Raw genomic sequence first — 14461 nt, 5'->3', positions numbered from 1 at the left:
AAACGCCAGTTGGTGGCACCTTGCGTGCACGTTTGGTCTCCTGGAGAGGAGCGCAATGTTTAGCCACTGCTAGTTCAAACGAAGGAAAGGACTCTTTGATTACTGTAAACCAAGATTTCGAGGGGACCTGCTAATTACTTTAGCGTCCACGAGGCGTCTTCTTGTGGGAGTCTCACAGCAGGGTGGCTTCGAAGAATGCAGTTTATCAAGCCATGGGGAGTCACTGTGTCACCTCAGTTTGCGGGGAGCGAATCAACAACTCGTGACGACTTGTACCTTTTCCCCTCTTTGCAAAGACTTTTCTTTCTTTTTTGTAATAAAAACCAACAAAGACACAATTGCTTCCTTACTTATTCTGTCAGAAAAAGATTTGCCATAACACAATCAAACACATAAGATATGGATTTTAGAAAATGGTATGTCTGCACCTTTTGATTGTACAGAGATAAGAGTCCAGTGAAGATGTGAACTAATTATATTAAAGATAATTTGCATAGCTCCTTCAATGAGTGTAAATGTGGACAGGGACCAAAATGACCAACTTTTAATATTTGTTTTCAATTGCATGTACATTGTTGTATGTATTTAAATTACCAAAGAAAACAAATTTGGCGGCACGGTGGACGACTGGTTAGAGCATCAGCCTCACAGTTCTGAGGTGCGGGGTACAATCCCCGTCCCCGCCCGTGTGGAGTTTGCATGTTCTCCCCGTGCCTGCGTGGGTTTTCTCCGGGCACTCCGGTTTCCTCCCACATCCCAAAAACATGCATTAATTGGAGACTCTAAATTGCCCGTAGGCATGACTGTGAGTGCGAATGGTTGTTTGTTTCTATGTGCCCTGTGATTGGCTGGGATAGGCTCCAGCACACCCGCGACCCTAGTGAGGAGAAGCGGCTCAGAAAATGGATGGATGGAAGAAAACAAATTTCACGAGACTGAATAAAAAGTTAATAATTAGTTTGATGAATAATCTCTGGTAATTTGCACAAATAGCAGGGATCACAACCTTGCACAGAATGATAGGGGTGGAGATAATAGATAAAAGGTTGTCATAAAATGTGTGGACGCATTTGTTCGGGGATGAAATATCACACCTACAAAAGCAATGAACATCCAAGGAAATGTGACAAGCCACAATGAAAACTTTTTTTCGTGCAAAATGTTTCTCTGTATAAATTCCTCCTCTGCTATTGCCTTTGTTGCCATCATTATTCTGCCATTTAGAACGATAAAAAAAAGGGCCAATCATTTCTGTTGAACATTAGCCTGAAATAGGCTTTTGTGTCTCTGAAAGGCCAGACTGTTATTGTGAATAATTGAGAACATCGTACACAATACATTTGTATGATTTCATATTAGCCCCCTCCAATAAACAATGCTTGCAGTCTGAGTGGGTTCGATTGGATTGCAACAATAAGCTCTACTCTACAGTGGTGTAATTATGCAAATGTTATGCATGTTTCAATCAAACTGTGTTCATAAGGCTCGCTCATAATGACTTTAATCAATCATTGGGTATTTACAAACTTAGGAAAACGATTGAGTGCAAAGAGGAATGGTACGACGAACAAAAAAGAAAAACAAAAATGTAGCCAATTGGTTCTCCTAAACAAGGCATTCCAAAACTGGGTGTGTGTGAGATGGCACAATTATTATACATTTTCAACCAAAATTGACTAGACTAGGAACTAAATACAGTATCTTTTCACACTGTGTTCACACTGTATTCATAGCATTTCTGACATTAATAAGTGGATGATTAATACTCAATCAATATTTCAGATAAAAGGAAAAGTTTTATGTTTTACACCACTCGTTTTTTGATTTAAAAAAAAATAATTATATCCAGAAAAGTGATGTCCTATTTTATCTGAGACATGAAAAAAACAAAAACAAAAAACAGTCATGATGATTTTGATACTATTTCGAGATTCCCCCATGACCGTTCCAAGACCAACAAGTGCACGTTTCTGCAATAACCTGTGCAACTGTGGTGGAAACACAGACAGTTCTCAGGACTGTTTCACAGTCCTCCATGAAGACTGTCCCCACCGTTCCATAAAAATACAAATATATAGTACATGACTTGGACTCTTACTGTTTCGAGATTCCCCCATGACCCAACAGACCAACAGGCTCATATATCTGTGGGAACCTGTGTAAATGAGGTGGGAACACAGATTGCTCCCAGAACTGTTTCAAGCACCTTCTTAAACAATGTTATCACTGACCCATAGAGAAATACACACGTTTACGGCATGTACAGTTTCACCACTTCAAAATTCCCACCATTAACCCCATTTTCCTTCATTTAAAACACACACTGATTAATCTAAAATCCATTTGACTCGACATATGTCAAATTTAACATAGAACAGCCTCTGTGCAGACAAACTAAAGAACAAAAGAATGACATTTTACCTTTGTGCATTCTGTGTCAATTTTAAAAAATCCTGAAATTTCAGTGTGAAAGAAAGACATTTACATTTGGCTATGGCGACAATGGCTTTTTGAAATAACTGGAAAATTCCCATTTTCAAATCCAGATGCTCAATAAAGTACATTGAGCATCACATTGCACTCAGCCCTATGACTGAGTGACAATCACTCCAGGACATGCCCCATGTGTTGCCCAAAGTTAAGTGGAATAGGATCACCCCCTGCAGGAAAAGCAGTACAGAGTAGAGATTATAATCGGATGTTGAATTTTATTTTATTATAGTTCTTCCATTATTGTTCTTTTTTTCAGGGAGGAATGTTGCAGTTGTATTGCCTGATAGGTCAGGTTGGGACTCAATTTTCAGCCACAAAATCTCTGTCCAATTTAACTTACAGAGTGCAATGAATTCCTCTATTCAGGGACGACTTGGGTGGGGTGGCTATGTTTGTGAAAACAGATTTTATGACAAGCCGTGTTAGTTTCAGTGGTGCGTCATAACATTTCCATGAGTTGTGAAAAACGTTATCTGAGCTAATGCCTTTGAGCTTGGAATTTTATAAGCGCATATCAGAGAAGGAGAAAACTCCCCAATAAACGGCCGATGGGAAGAAATCTATGGAGTGAATCCACATTCTTTACTTCTTATCGAATCATTGGTTTCCACCCTAATTCCGTGTCTTGTCACTCAATCCAATGGAGTATATCAAGGCCCGACATAACCTCAAAACATCCCATTTCAAATATTGTAATGAAGGTAGCATTATCATAATCATTTAATCTAATGTGTCTGCTGTACGATGTTATGTCTTCCGATTCAAGTCACAGTTAGCACCAACAAAGGCATTCAGGCCTGTGTTCCTAATCCTTCACCAAAAAGGCACGGTCCATAATTTGTCATTAAATTTGATTTATTGTATACTATAAACTAAAGACCAGAATAACAATCGTGCCAGCCATTCATTCTCATTCTTCTTTGTGAAGACGCAATGCAGTACATTTCAACATGAGTCTAATTTTACTGATTTGTTGACACTCGTGTATGAGGTCTTCAAGAAAAACGTTGACTCTCGATTCCTCCGCTACCTCGCTACATGAACTAATAAAAAGGTGCGGTGTCAAAATACAGCAAGATACGGAATGAGACCAAGAAATACTTTACGTGTCTGTGGGTTACATCATCAGAATTTTAGATGGTAAAGTTGTTTTGTTTGTTTGTTTTCAGGCGGCACGGTGGCCGACTGGTTAGCACATCTGCCTCACAGTTCCATAGCCAAATGTAAATGTCTTCTAATCCGTGAAGTTCGCATCTTCTCCCCGTGCCTGCATGTGTTTTCTCCGGGTACTCCAGTTTCCTCCCACATTCCAAAAGCATGCATGGTAGGTTGATTGAAGTCTCTAAATTGTCCATAGGTGTGATTGTGAGTGTGAATGGTTGTTTGTCTATATGTGCACTGCGACTGGTGCTGGCGACCAGTTCAGGGTGTACCCTGCCTCTCGCCCAGAGTCAGCTGGGATAGCATCCAGCACCCCCGCGACCCTAGCAAGGAGAAGCGATTTTGGAAAATGGATGGATGTTTGTTTTCAAAAGACAGGTTACGTTCATTCTTACAGTTCTTCACTGAGCTTGCCATGATGACCAATTATGCGCTGTTCACTGCTCGTAAGAGTCACTCAAAAAATCTGCAATATGATGCATTGATTTTCTTTGGTACATAAATCAATGACAACAAACTAGGGTGGTTTCGCTTTTAATTAAGTCTCAGATGGAGCATTTCTATCCACTGCGGGATAATATGTAATGAGAATAAGTGTAGGAGTAGCGCTAGCCAAGTGTGCTATTTATGTCCTCATTACTCACAGTTGGATCTATCTGGATGGAACTATCCAGCTTCAATAAAAGTAAGCACTTCAACACCACATTTTTATAACTCGACATTTGCCCCACCCATATTTGATAAGAACGCCACCGGCCAAATGTGTGAACCCCTTGGGGACACATCTCAAAGTCTCCTGTATTCCTCCAACTCCATGTCATCACAATTTCCAAATTCCCCAAAGCAGTTACCCGACAACAGCTCTTTTATTAACCCAACAGCCTAGACATATCACAGTCCTCTATCACAAACATGCCTGAGGACAGTGTTGGCTTGTGTTTGACCTAAGTCTGCAAAGGAAACAGAATGTACCCCCACAAACAGATGAGCTCCCATAACCATGTACTCTTATAAATTGTTGTTTTATTTTTTGTTTTTTTTGTAATTCTAGATTCAGTGGGCTTCAAGTTGCTAATCGAAAGCCTGACCAACAAGGTCAATGCTGATGAATGTAGTGAGGAACAAGACAATAGGAAGGGTAATCTCGACATCATCAGTGTACAGCATCTGATGGAGATTGAATGAGAGCAGCAGAGGAAATGAAAAGAGATGACCATGGGTATTTTTGTGTAATTACCTCCACCGAAAAAAAAAACTAATGAATGAGATGACTGGTTGTATCAGTTTATTGCTTGCTACCTTTATTTAAAGAGGAATAGTCCCATTGAGATTTAGAATCACTTTTGCAAGGGGTCCCTGGACAAGACAGCTGCAAATAACCCCCTTCTTTCGACTTCTGAAATGTCAGTGTAAATTTCTAGTCATCCAGGTCATGGTAATGCGCAAAGGTTGAATCAAGACAACTGGACTATTCTTGTTGGTTGAGGATGTTTCACCTTTAATCCAAAATGCTTCCTCAGTTTTACATTTTTGGTCTGGAGTCCCTCTATTTATGCCTTGGTGGATGTGTTCCCGGGGGGTTGTCAACAATAGGATGTAGATTTTGTTGCCCAGTTTGGCCTTCCTGTTCTACTTGCTAATGAACGGTTTTTACCTTCTGGTGGAGCCTCTATACTTTTTCCCATGAAGTCTTCCGTGAAGAGTAGCTTGGGATGCCTTCATAACTGGCCTCTGAAGGTTGTTGCTGATGTCACTAACATTTGTTATCGGGTCTTTGTTAACAGCTCTCACAGTGTTTCTTTCGTCAACTGCTGTTGATTCCTTGGTTTCTTCCACGCATAGAGCGCTCTCAGGTTTTCATGTTGGTTATACGTCTGGTTACAATTGTAAATGTCGTCTTCACATTTGAAACTGAGCATCAGCATGATTCATCACTATAAAAGGAAATACTTGGGCAACAAATCATACCTGTCAGTCACATTCTGATACATTTTCGCACATGACGTACCATCATCTAAGTTGTGTATCAGATCCAGATATAAATATCTGGAATATGTAAACAATTGTAAAAGCACCTTTTCCCCTTTTTATAGATGAATGGTTGATGGTTTAATTCTGGCCTCCAAGTGTCATTCTAGTTTTTAACAAAGCTATTCTTTAATGGGACGCATGCACAGCTTGGGGCTCTTTAATTAAAATATCTAACAGTGCCCTCCAGACCATCAAATCACCTAGCATCTCTCATACACCCCCCAACACCCTGACAGCTCTTGTTAGTAGAATTAATAGAACACACATAAACACAGAATATGGGGGGCTTAATTGACTGTATATTGCTGTAATGCCACTGTGTATAACCTGATTATTGATATGCTAACATTGTGCTGCTAAAAGCTCCGAGGCAGAACATTAATTACACCCAAGAGACCAATGGCCACTTTCCAGTTGTTAGCGTGGTCTGGCATAACTGTTGTGTGGCTCAAAGTAGCTGACTGTTGAACAACATCAGAGTGCCACAAAAAGGTAGCGGACAAAAATCAATATTGGACACATCATGGTACTATATCTTGTTAAAGATGAGGTAAAGATAAGAATTGTCACAAATTAACTATATTGCCATTCTGGTCCTGCATCCCAGTAACTAGTTCGTGTATTATGATGCAGTGTATGATCTACTGTATCAGCCATTTATATCCTCGACCAAGGAAGTTCTGTTTTCATCAGCTTAAATTTTAAAGTGTCTTTTTTAAAGTTTTTTTTTAATGCTTCCAAAGATTCTATTAATCCATTTTTTGATACCGTTTGTCCTCATTTGGGTCACTGGCCAGCTGGCTTTGAGCAAGAGGCGGGGTACAGTCAATCACCCAAAGGGACGTAATTTCTCGTCTTCCTGTGCTCTGCCCCTTTCCCCTTTGTGTGTGTGCTGTGCATCATCCCACCAATTAGCAGCTGCCTGCCTTAAGCCAGTCTTGGACTACACCACTATGCCAGATCGTCAACACTCATCAATAGGTTCGCTGCATCCAGCCATCTAGAAAATACTAGTTTTAATTGCTGACAACTAATTCTGCTGAAAACTGTCTGCATTTTTATTATCAGCATGCCTCCTGTCTTCATCCCTTCCATGCCTTTTCCCTCCAGCCTCATCTAGCCGCCATGAAACCATAAATTAGTCTGCACCACAACCTCCTGTTGGTCATTTGTGTCTGCACCTGGGTCCCTCTCACACGCCGTAACACATAGACTATATGCAAGCAACGATTCACACCTATGGACAATTTAGTCTTCAATGAACCTAACAGGCATATTTTTGGAATGTGGGAGGAAGGAGTACCCAGAGAAAAAACATAGAAGACTGGAGAGAACATGCAAATTCCACACAGGAAGGGCTGAGATTCAAATCCTGAACTTCAGAACTGTGAGGCAGATGGATCATCAAAGTGTGGGCAATTTTATTTTAGTTTTCCTCTGAAGTAAGTTTTTCTCAGTAGTACTTGCAATTATTAGCAGCAGGGTCTAGGCAATGTGGCGCCCTAGGTGAGATTTTATTTGGCGCACCCCTTCATTTGCGATTTACGTACGTTTAAAAGTGAATTTGAATAGCATCGCTTTTAACATTGTCTTTATTTTATTTATACAAATAACACCCGATCTAAAATAAAATAACACTAGAAATAATTTAGTTACTATGACTTAAAATATCATGATGAAAAACGCAGAAGATACATGTTGTCTACGATGCATGTAATATAAACTTGCATTTTGTTCTTATATGTATGTTAGTAGTATCGATAAGGCCAATGGAGACATCAACTGAATAAGTGTATGAGCTCAAATGAGCTCTATCAATGGGTTACATTTTTTTTATTTATTTTTTTTGGGGCGGGGGAGTTGGCTATGTTTCTTTAACTGATTTAGGACAATTTTGCATCACTGAATCCAAAAATGACATCTGTTTCTCTTGTTCTTGTCAAGTTTTTATGCTAAGTTGTTCACAGTTTACTAATCAAATGTTACCAACTTTGCTTATTGTAAATTGAATAGTTGACATTGATAAAAGTAAGTACCTGTAAATGTAATGTTTTGTCATCATTACTCAAACTTCAGGGCATGAACCTCTGTTTATTTGAACCTCTAAAGCAAAAATACCTGTACATGTCAACAAAAACGGAAAAGAAACTTGTGGCCATAGTTCCAAAAGTTGACCTGATTGAGCAAAACTAATGTGCTATATGGATTCAGCACATCAAAATGGAACTAAATCAGCTATACAATCTTAGACAATAAAGTTTTTGTTGACCCGTGAAATAGTTTAGGCAAAACTACAGAAATATAACACTGGTAATTTACTGGTTAGCATACCGTGTTGAGCCTAATTGTTCAGAAGCAAGTTATAAAGCAAGTACACAGTGCTAAATAACTGGAGGCGGGGGAGCAATTGGCAGAGGCAGGAGCAAGTCACAATGTACAAGTTGCAAGTCAGTCTTAGCCTTCAAGTTTCAACCAAGTCCCAAGTTACTGTGGCAAAAAATTAAGCAAATCTCTCCCAAATAAATTTAAAGCACGTCAAGTCAATACTTGATTTAAGCAAGATGTAAGTCAAGTCAGTCACAAAGTTGCTTAGTTACAGCATGTATTGGAGTGATAATAAAATGTTTTTTCATTGATCATAACACAAAAACGTACATTTAGACATATAAAAGCTAAATGAGCAACCTACAGTATGAAATAAAATTTAGATATGTAATACAGACGGTTTTTTTTTTGTTTGTTTTCCTAACATTTACAGCTACCAATGCAGTAACTTGATTTGATGATAAATTTTGGAATATCTTGTTCATGGGAGTATATGTAATCATCAGATTTTAAAATAACATACGTTATCTATCGATCTATTTACCCAAATATATTAGTGTGTGTGAATGGCTAAATGAGAGACATTAATTTTGTACACTTTGTACATTGCCCTTATACAGTATACAGTATCATGTCTTTGCTAACATGTTCACAATTGCAATTTTTAATGGCAACGACTACAGAAACGGGGGTGCAGTGGTGACGTAGCAGCCTAGGAGGAAGTCGGGAGGCTTTCTCCTGTGAGTGGACTGCAACTCGGCAATATGTATTCGTCATTGTTGAAAAATAAGGCTTTGTGAGCTTTGTAGTTCTGGGAATAGAGCTTCAAGGTGTGTTTCAGGCTGAGCAGGGAGCTTTGAAAGGAAGTTTGGAAGTTGGAAAGACGCAGCGCGCGCTGCCCCTCAGCACATAAACAATGAATGGGAAAGTCGAGGGTGGTAGCCAAGTGCAGTGTGAAAAGGTCTTTAGAATTCGCCTACTCCGCCTATTGGGCAAAACTAGAAAACTAGTTATCCATCATTTTTTTGTGTATACAGTATATACTGTAATGCTATGATCATGCGATTAAATATTCACAGTATATGGTTTCATGGTCATAACAGCCCTCTGATGGAAACCGTACCAACAATGTGGCCCACGATAAAAATGAATTGGATACCCCTGCCATAAAGCCATATTGACACACCCACATGCATGCGCGCACACACAAACGCACGCACACATACTTGTGCACGCATGCACACACAGGCGCGCGCACACAGGCTCGAGCACACACACACACACGCAGGTCCTCCGGCAATAATAATCAATTAGAATATCCTGGCAAGGGCTGGTTGAACTATGTAAATGATTCAATACAAATGAGGTTTTCCTAATTAAACGGTCTAATTTGCTAAAAGTAGTGTGAGCGGGATGTTGGAGATGGAGCCGCTGAAACTCACAGGAGTAACTGATCGCTCCAGGTGGTGTGGAAGATGATAAATGCAAGTAAAGCCGTGTTTTTTAAATTAACTTTTACGGAGGAACATGGATGTACATTTGAGTTTCATAGGGATTATTAATTGTCAGTCTGAACAAGCTGTTTTAATAATGCTGTACAAAATGTGGGCGTTCATATACCATGTATTGCAGATGTATAATTGTATAACGGTGTGGAGCTGGTGTAATGCTGACATTCGATGCTAGTCACTTTGCTTCCTTACGCAGATTATTGACAGCAAGGTTATGGCTCTCACAATGTTTACTTAAATTCAGATGCAAAATCTAATAATCTGCTAATCAACTATTGTTCAAGTTACTGTAAAAAGGGCTTTGGTAACAAAACAAACAAAAAAAATGCTTGCAGTATCCATCTATGCATTCTCTACAACGCTTATCCTATTCAGGGTCGCAGGATGCTGGAGCCTATCTCAGCTTACTTCGGGCAAAAAGCAGACTACACCCTGAACTGGTCGCCAGTCAGTCCCAGGGAACATATAGAGACAGACATCCATTCTGACTCACATTCACACCGTCACTGAGCGTGAACTGAACCCACGTTGCCTGCACAGCAGTCAGGCAAATGTACCACTACACCATCAGCAACCGTTTGCAATATCTCAACGTTATTATTTATTACATATATTATGATGTAAAATGTTGGTACATCATGGAAGTTGGTGCAAATGATTTGGTTTGGCCAGCCACATAAAATGATGGATACTCTTTTCACCTGAGAGGTGTTAATACAAAAATGTGTATTTGTTTTGTTTGATCAGAATTTGATTTCATATCTTATCACATTATTAATTAGTGTCTTTTGTGTTAGTGTTTAAATGTTCAACTGTGTGGCATGCATTTTGAGTAACTACTGTATCAATGAATTATGTGTAACGACACTTGATGTAGTATGTGCTGTACTAATGAATTATTTGTACTGTTGATTATATGTGGTCCCCAGGAACATTAGCAAACTTCTACAGCAAAAGCTATTGGGGAGGACGGCAGCGGCTGCTGCATGAGACAGTCATTGATATTTCCACCAAAATACTTTGCCTACAACACCAAAAATAGTCAATATCCAAAGTAATTTAGCATATGATCGCCAGCGCTTGCTGAAATTGAAATTATCCAGTGATTTTCAGTTTGTAACTACGACGGATGCTACCAAGCTAACTAAGCTAGCGAGTGTTAAACAACAAAAAAGGGAACGTGTGCTTGAGCTATCTCATTTTCCAGGTCACACTGAGAGGAGGTTCATCGTCAGATTTACTACAAACTAAATAATATCAATAATATTATATCACGTCCAAATAGTTTTCTATTGCGTCCGAATCCTATAAGTCTGATTTTCAACGCCAAAAACACTTTTTGTTGGTAGATTTGCGCTGTAACAACCATGAGCAACATTTTCATCTTTGTCAAAACTTCAAATAAACACTAATGTAAAATAGATAACGGAAATAAAAACTCACCCCATAATAATCTAAAAAGTATTCCTGTAGACATCATTGCCGCCAATCAAATAAAAGGTCCGTCGGCATTCTTTTTGTCGTTGTCGTTCACCAGTCACTTTCACTTTTTGCAGTTGTTCAGCAATGCGTCTTCATTTTTCAACAACAAACTGAGCTTCCAAAATTAGCAATAACACTTACTAGTAATTAAAATGCACGAGCGGGTGCATAAGTAGCCATGTGGCTCCTTTGGAACTGGTACCTGTGTAACAGGAGCAAGCTAGGCTTTGCAGATGTAGGTTAAAGGTCCTGTATTTTGGCTATTTAGACCGCCATAGAGTGACTCTCTAACATGGATTTAGTGTAATAGTGTCAATTACATTTCAATAAACACCTTTGTTTTGTCATACGAGTGTCCAGAAAAGGCCCCTCTGACACCTACGTCTGTTGGACCCAGTTTTGTATCCACTTTGTCCATATTTGGCTAGGCGTTTGTGTGTTCTAAAATGCCTCTTAGCACAAACACTCTTGTGGAGACACACAGATCAATCACCTCTGCACGGCTGCAACAATAGGCAACAATGTTGCTTGATTCTTTTCATAAAGCTCCATTTAGGGATAACATCTTTCCATTCCCGCTTCCCATGTGAGACTAATAAATGACCATTTCATGAGGCCTCTTATTCAGCTTTTGCAAAAAGCTGAGCGAACAAGAATCAGCCGAGTGCGGAGGTTTGAAGGACATATGATAGAGAGCATAGAAACAAGAGACTGCCAATGAGAGTTCACCCAGTGGTGCGACGTAGAGCCTTTCAGCTGCAAGTTCCTCTTTCCATTTCTATTCACCAGCTGTTCAGCAAAAACATATTAAAACAACAGTAAATGGTTACCATGGCACTGCATGTGTAAATGTTTCTAATTCACTTCTTTCTTTTCGCATCTGACGCTTGTTAACAGCCTTTTTAATAATCATGAGAGACAGAAAGAGTTTCAAAATGAATTCATTTATGAATGGTTTGAATCAAATCCGCAGGGTGTCCGGGCTCTCCCTTAGAGATAGGGTGAGAAGCTCGGTCATCCGGGAGGATCTCAGAGTAGAGCCGCTGCTCCTCCGCATTGAGATGAGGTGGCTGGGGCATCTGATTCAGATGCCTCCCGGACGCCTCCCTGGTGAGGTGTTCCGGGCACGTCCCACCGGGAGGAGACCCCGGGGACGACCAAGGACACGCTGGAGAGACTACGTCCTTCGGCTGGCCTGGGAACGCCTCGGGATCCCCCTGGAAGAGCTGGATGAAGTGGCTGGGGAGAGAGAAGTCTGGGCGTCCCTGCTAAAGCTACTGCCCCCGCGACCCGACCCGGATAAGCGGTAGAAAATGGATGGATGGATGGATGGATGGAATCTAAACCAAACTACACTATTCCAAAAAAAGGTATTCTGGCAATAGGCCCAGTACCTTTCTAAGATAACGCTTGTGCATCTATGCCAAGTGTGTCCTGTCAGTCAGTCAGTTTTTGAGTGTCTTCAGAGCTGAAAAAAAATCTTTACGCATATAAGTGCATACAAAACTGCAGTTGCCACTAAACGAGTTTAAAACTTTCAAGCATATTTGTAGCCTGCAAAGACATGACTTGTTTGTTGCAGTGATGCACTGCATAATTCGGAGAGCTCTTACTAATATTTTAATCCTTTCCTGTAGAAGCCAAATAAGAGAAGGAGCAATATTGTACTATGGTACCCAATATTGTGGCACGACATGGTAAGGTACTGTTGCAATGCTGTAGCACGGGCATCCATTTGTGTTCGAGTTGACCACCACTGATTAAACAATAAATAGAATCAAAAAGAAGAGAAAGCTACAATCCGTAGCGTAAAAATGAAAAATTCCATAAAAAGGGAATAGAATGGGCGGCACGGTGGTCGACTGGTAAGAGTGTCACACCTCACAGTTCTGAGGACCGGGGTTCAGCCCCGGGGTTCAATCCCCGGCCCCGCCTGTGTGGAGTTTGCATGTTCTCCCCGTGCCTGCTTGGGTTTTCTCCGGGCACTCCGGTTTCCTCCCACATCCCAAAAACATGCATGGTAGGTTAATTGACAACTCTAAATTGCCCATAGGTGTGAATGTGAGTGCAAATGATTGTTTTGTTTTTTATGTGCCCTGCGATTGGCTGTCAACCAGTTCAGGGTGTACCCCGCCTCCTGCCCGATGATAGCTGGGATAGGCACGCCCGTGACCCGAGTGAGGAGAAGCGGCTCAGAAAATGGATGGATGGAATAGAATGATCTTTGAGGGTCTAAAATGGGTTATCTGTCACACATAATCCCAAAAAAATTCAAATTGAAATACTCAACAAATACAGCTAGGTAACATTGGGCAAGGGTAAAAAGAGGTTTGAAATTAAAGACATGGAAATTTCACTTTTTAATTGCTTGTATAAAAATAGTTGGGTGTCTGGAGTGCCTACCTATGCATCATGTGTGAAAATAAACAACCAGGTAAATCTTTTGTTATCTACGTATATCCAAAAATGTGTCTGAGCAAGCCATTCTGAATTTTGCCACACTGTGACCCAGTGGTGATGTGTTCACTGCACACGTCACATGCACGGAAAGTGACACTAATACATACAGTTTACACGTGTAATTTGGTGGCTTGGTGAAATGCTACCTCCACCGTTGAAAATGAGTCTTTATGGGATTTCAAATCTCTCTTCAGACGCAGGGCTGTTTGAGAACAGGTCGCAATGCCCTAGCTCCACCAAAGATTGTCATAGTATTGAAAGCCAACTGGCCCAGTAGAAGGGTTCGGGTAAACAGAGGCTCATTTGCATGGGTCAGAATCCCCCCCTCCTCTTAATACAACATGTTGATTTGGGAAACTAGGTGTTGTACATTTAAGTGGAAATGTATGTCAATTATGCTGTCATGCAACAAGTACAGTGATGATATGAGTAAAGAAACCTCTCTATCTTCATCAGCTTGCCACCAAATGACACTTGTCAATATTGTTCGGATCCGTCTTGCTGTGATATGGCAGAATGTCCGCCATACTGGATGAGGCAGATCCATCTGTGAACTAATGCGCTTAGTACTGTAAATGGACCGAACCATATTTATTTTATGAATGTTGTTAGGGTCTTTTACACTGACAACACATTTTTCTGTATTGTGCCATCATGCCAGGCAAACACAATGCAGGGGAAAGAGTCAGCTGAGGTACAGTAGAATGACAGACAGGGAGAGATGGTAATATGACAGTTCCCCTCAGAGAGTGACAGCGAGCAGCCCGTGTTCCCTGATCCAAGTGGCTCTCCAGGCAGGGGTGTTTCTAGAGCCCTGCAAGAAAGACCCCCCTCTCCCCAACAAAAATCTAAAAAAATATGTATTGTTTTATCTCAATTAATGTCGTTTTTAGCTGGTCTGCTGTTTAACTGATGTTAGCTAATCATGTGCAGTAAACTTGTCTGATGCTTGGTGGAGCTCGGTCAAGTGCATTACTGGGTCTTGTTTTAGACACGCT

At 40.5% G+C, this 14461-nt stretch overlaps 1 long non-coding RNA gene across 1 annotated transcript in view; it reads right to left on the bottom strand.

The window, feature by feature from the left end:
• The window catches only part of LOC133408331 (uncharacterized), a 33144-nt gene that overhangs the window by 17964 nt on the left and 719 nt on the right, over positions 1-14461 (bottom strand). The gene's annotated exons all lie outside the window — the stretch shown is intronic.

This window comes from Phycodurus eques, chromosome 10, assembly GCF_024500275.1.
Source record: "Phycodurus eques isolate BA_2022a chromosome 10, UOR_Pequ_1.1, whole genome shotgun sequence".
In the NCBI taxonomy this organism is placed as follows: Eukaryota; Metazoa; Chordata; class Actinopteri; order Syngnathiformes; family Syngnathidae; genus Phycodurus; species Phycodurus eques.
The sequence above is the reverse complement of the archived record's forward strand: the minus strand, read 5'-3'. Positions and strand labels throughout refer to the sequence as shown.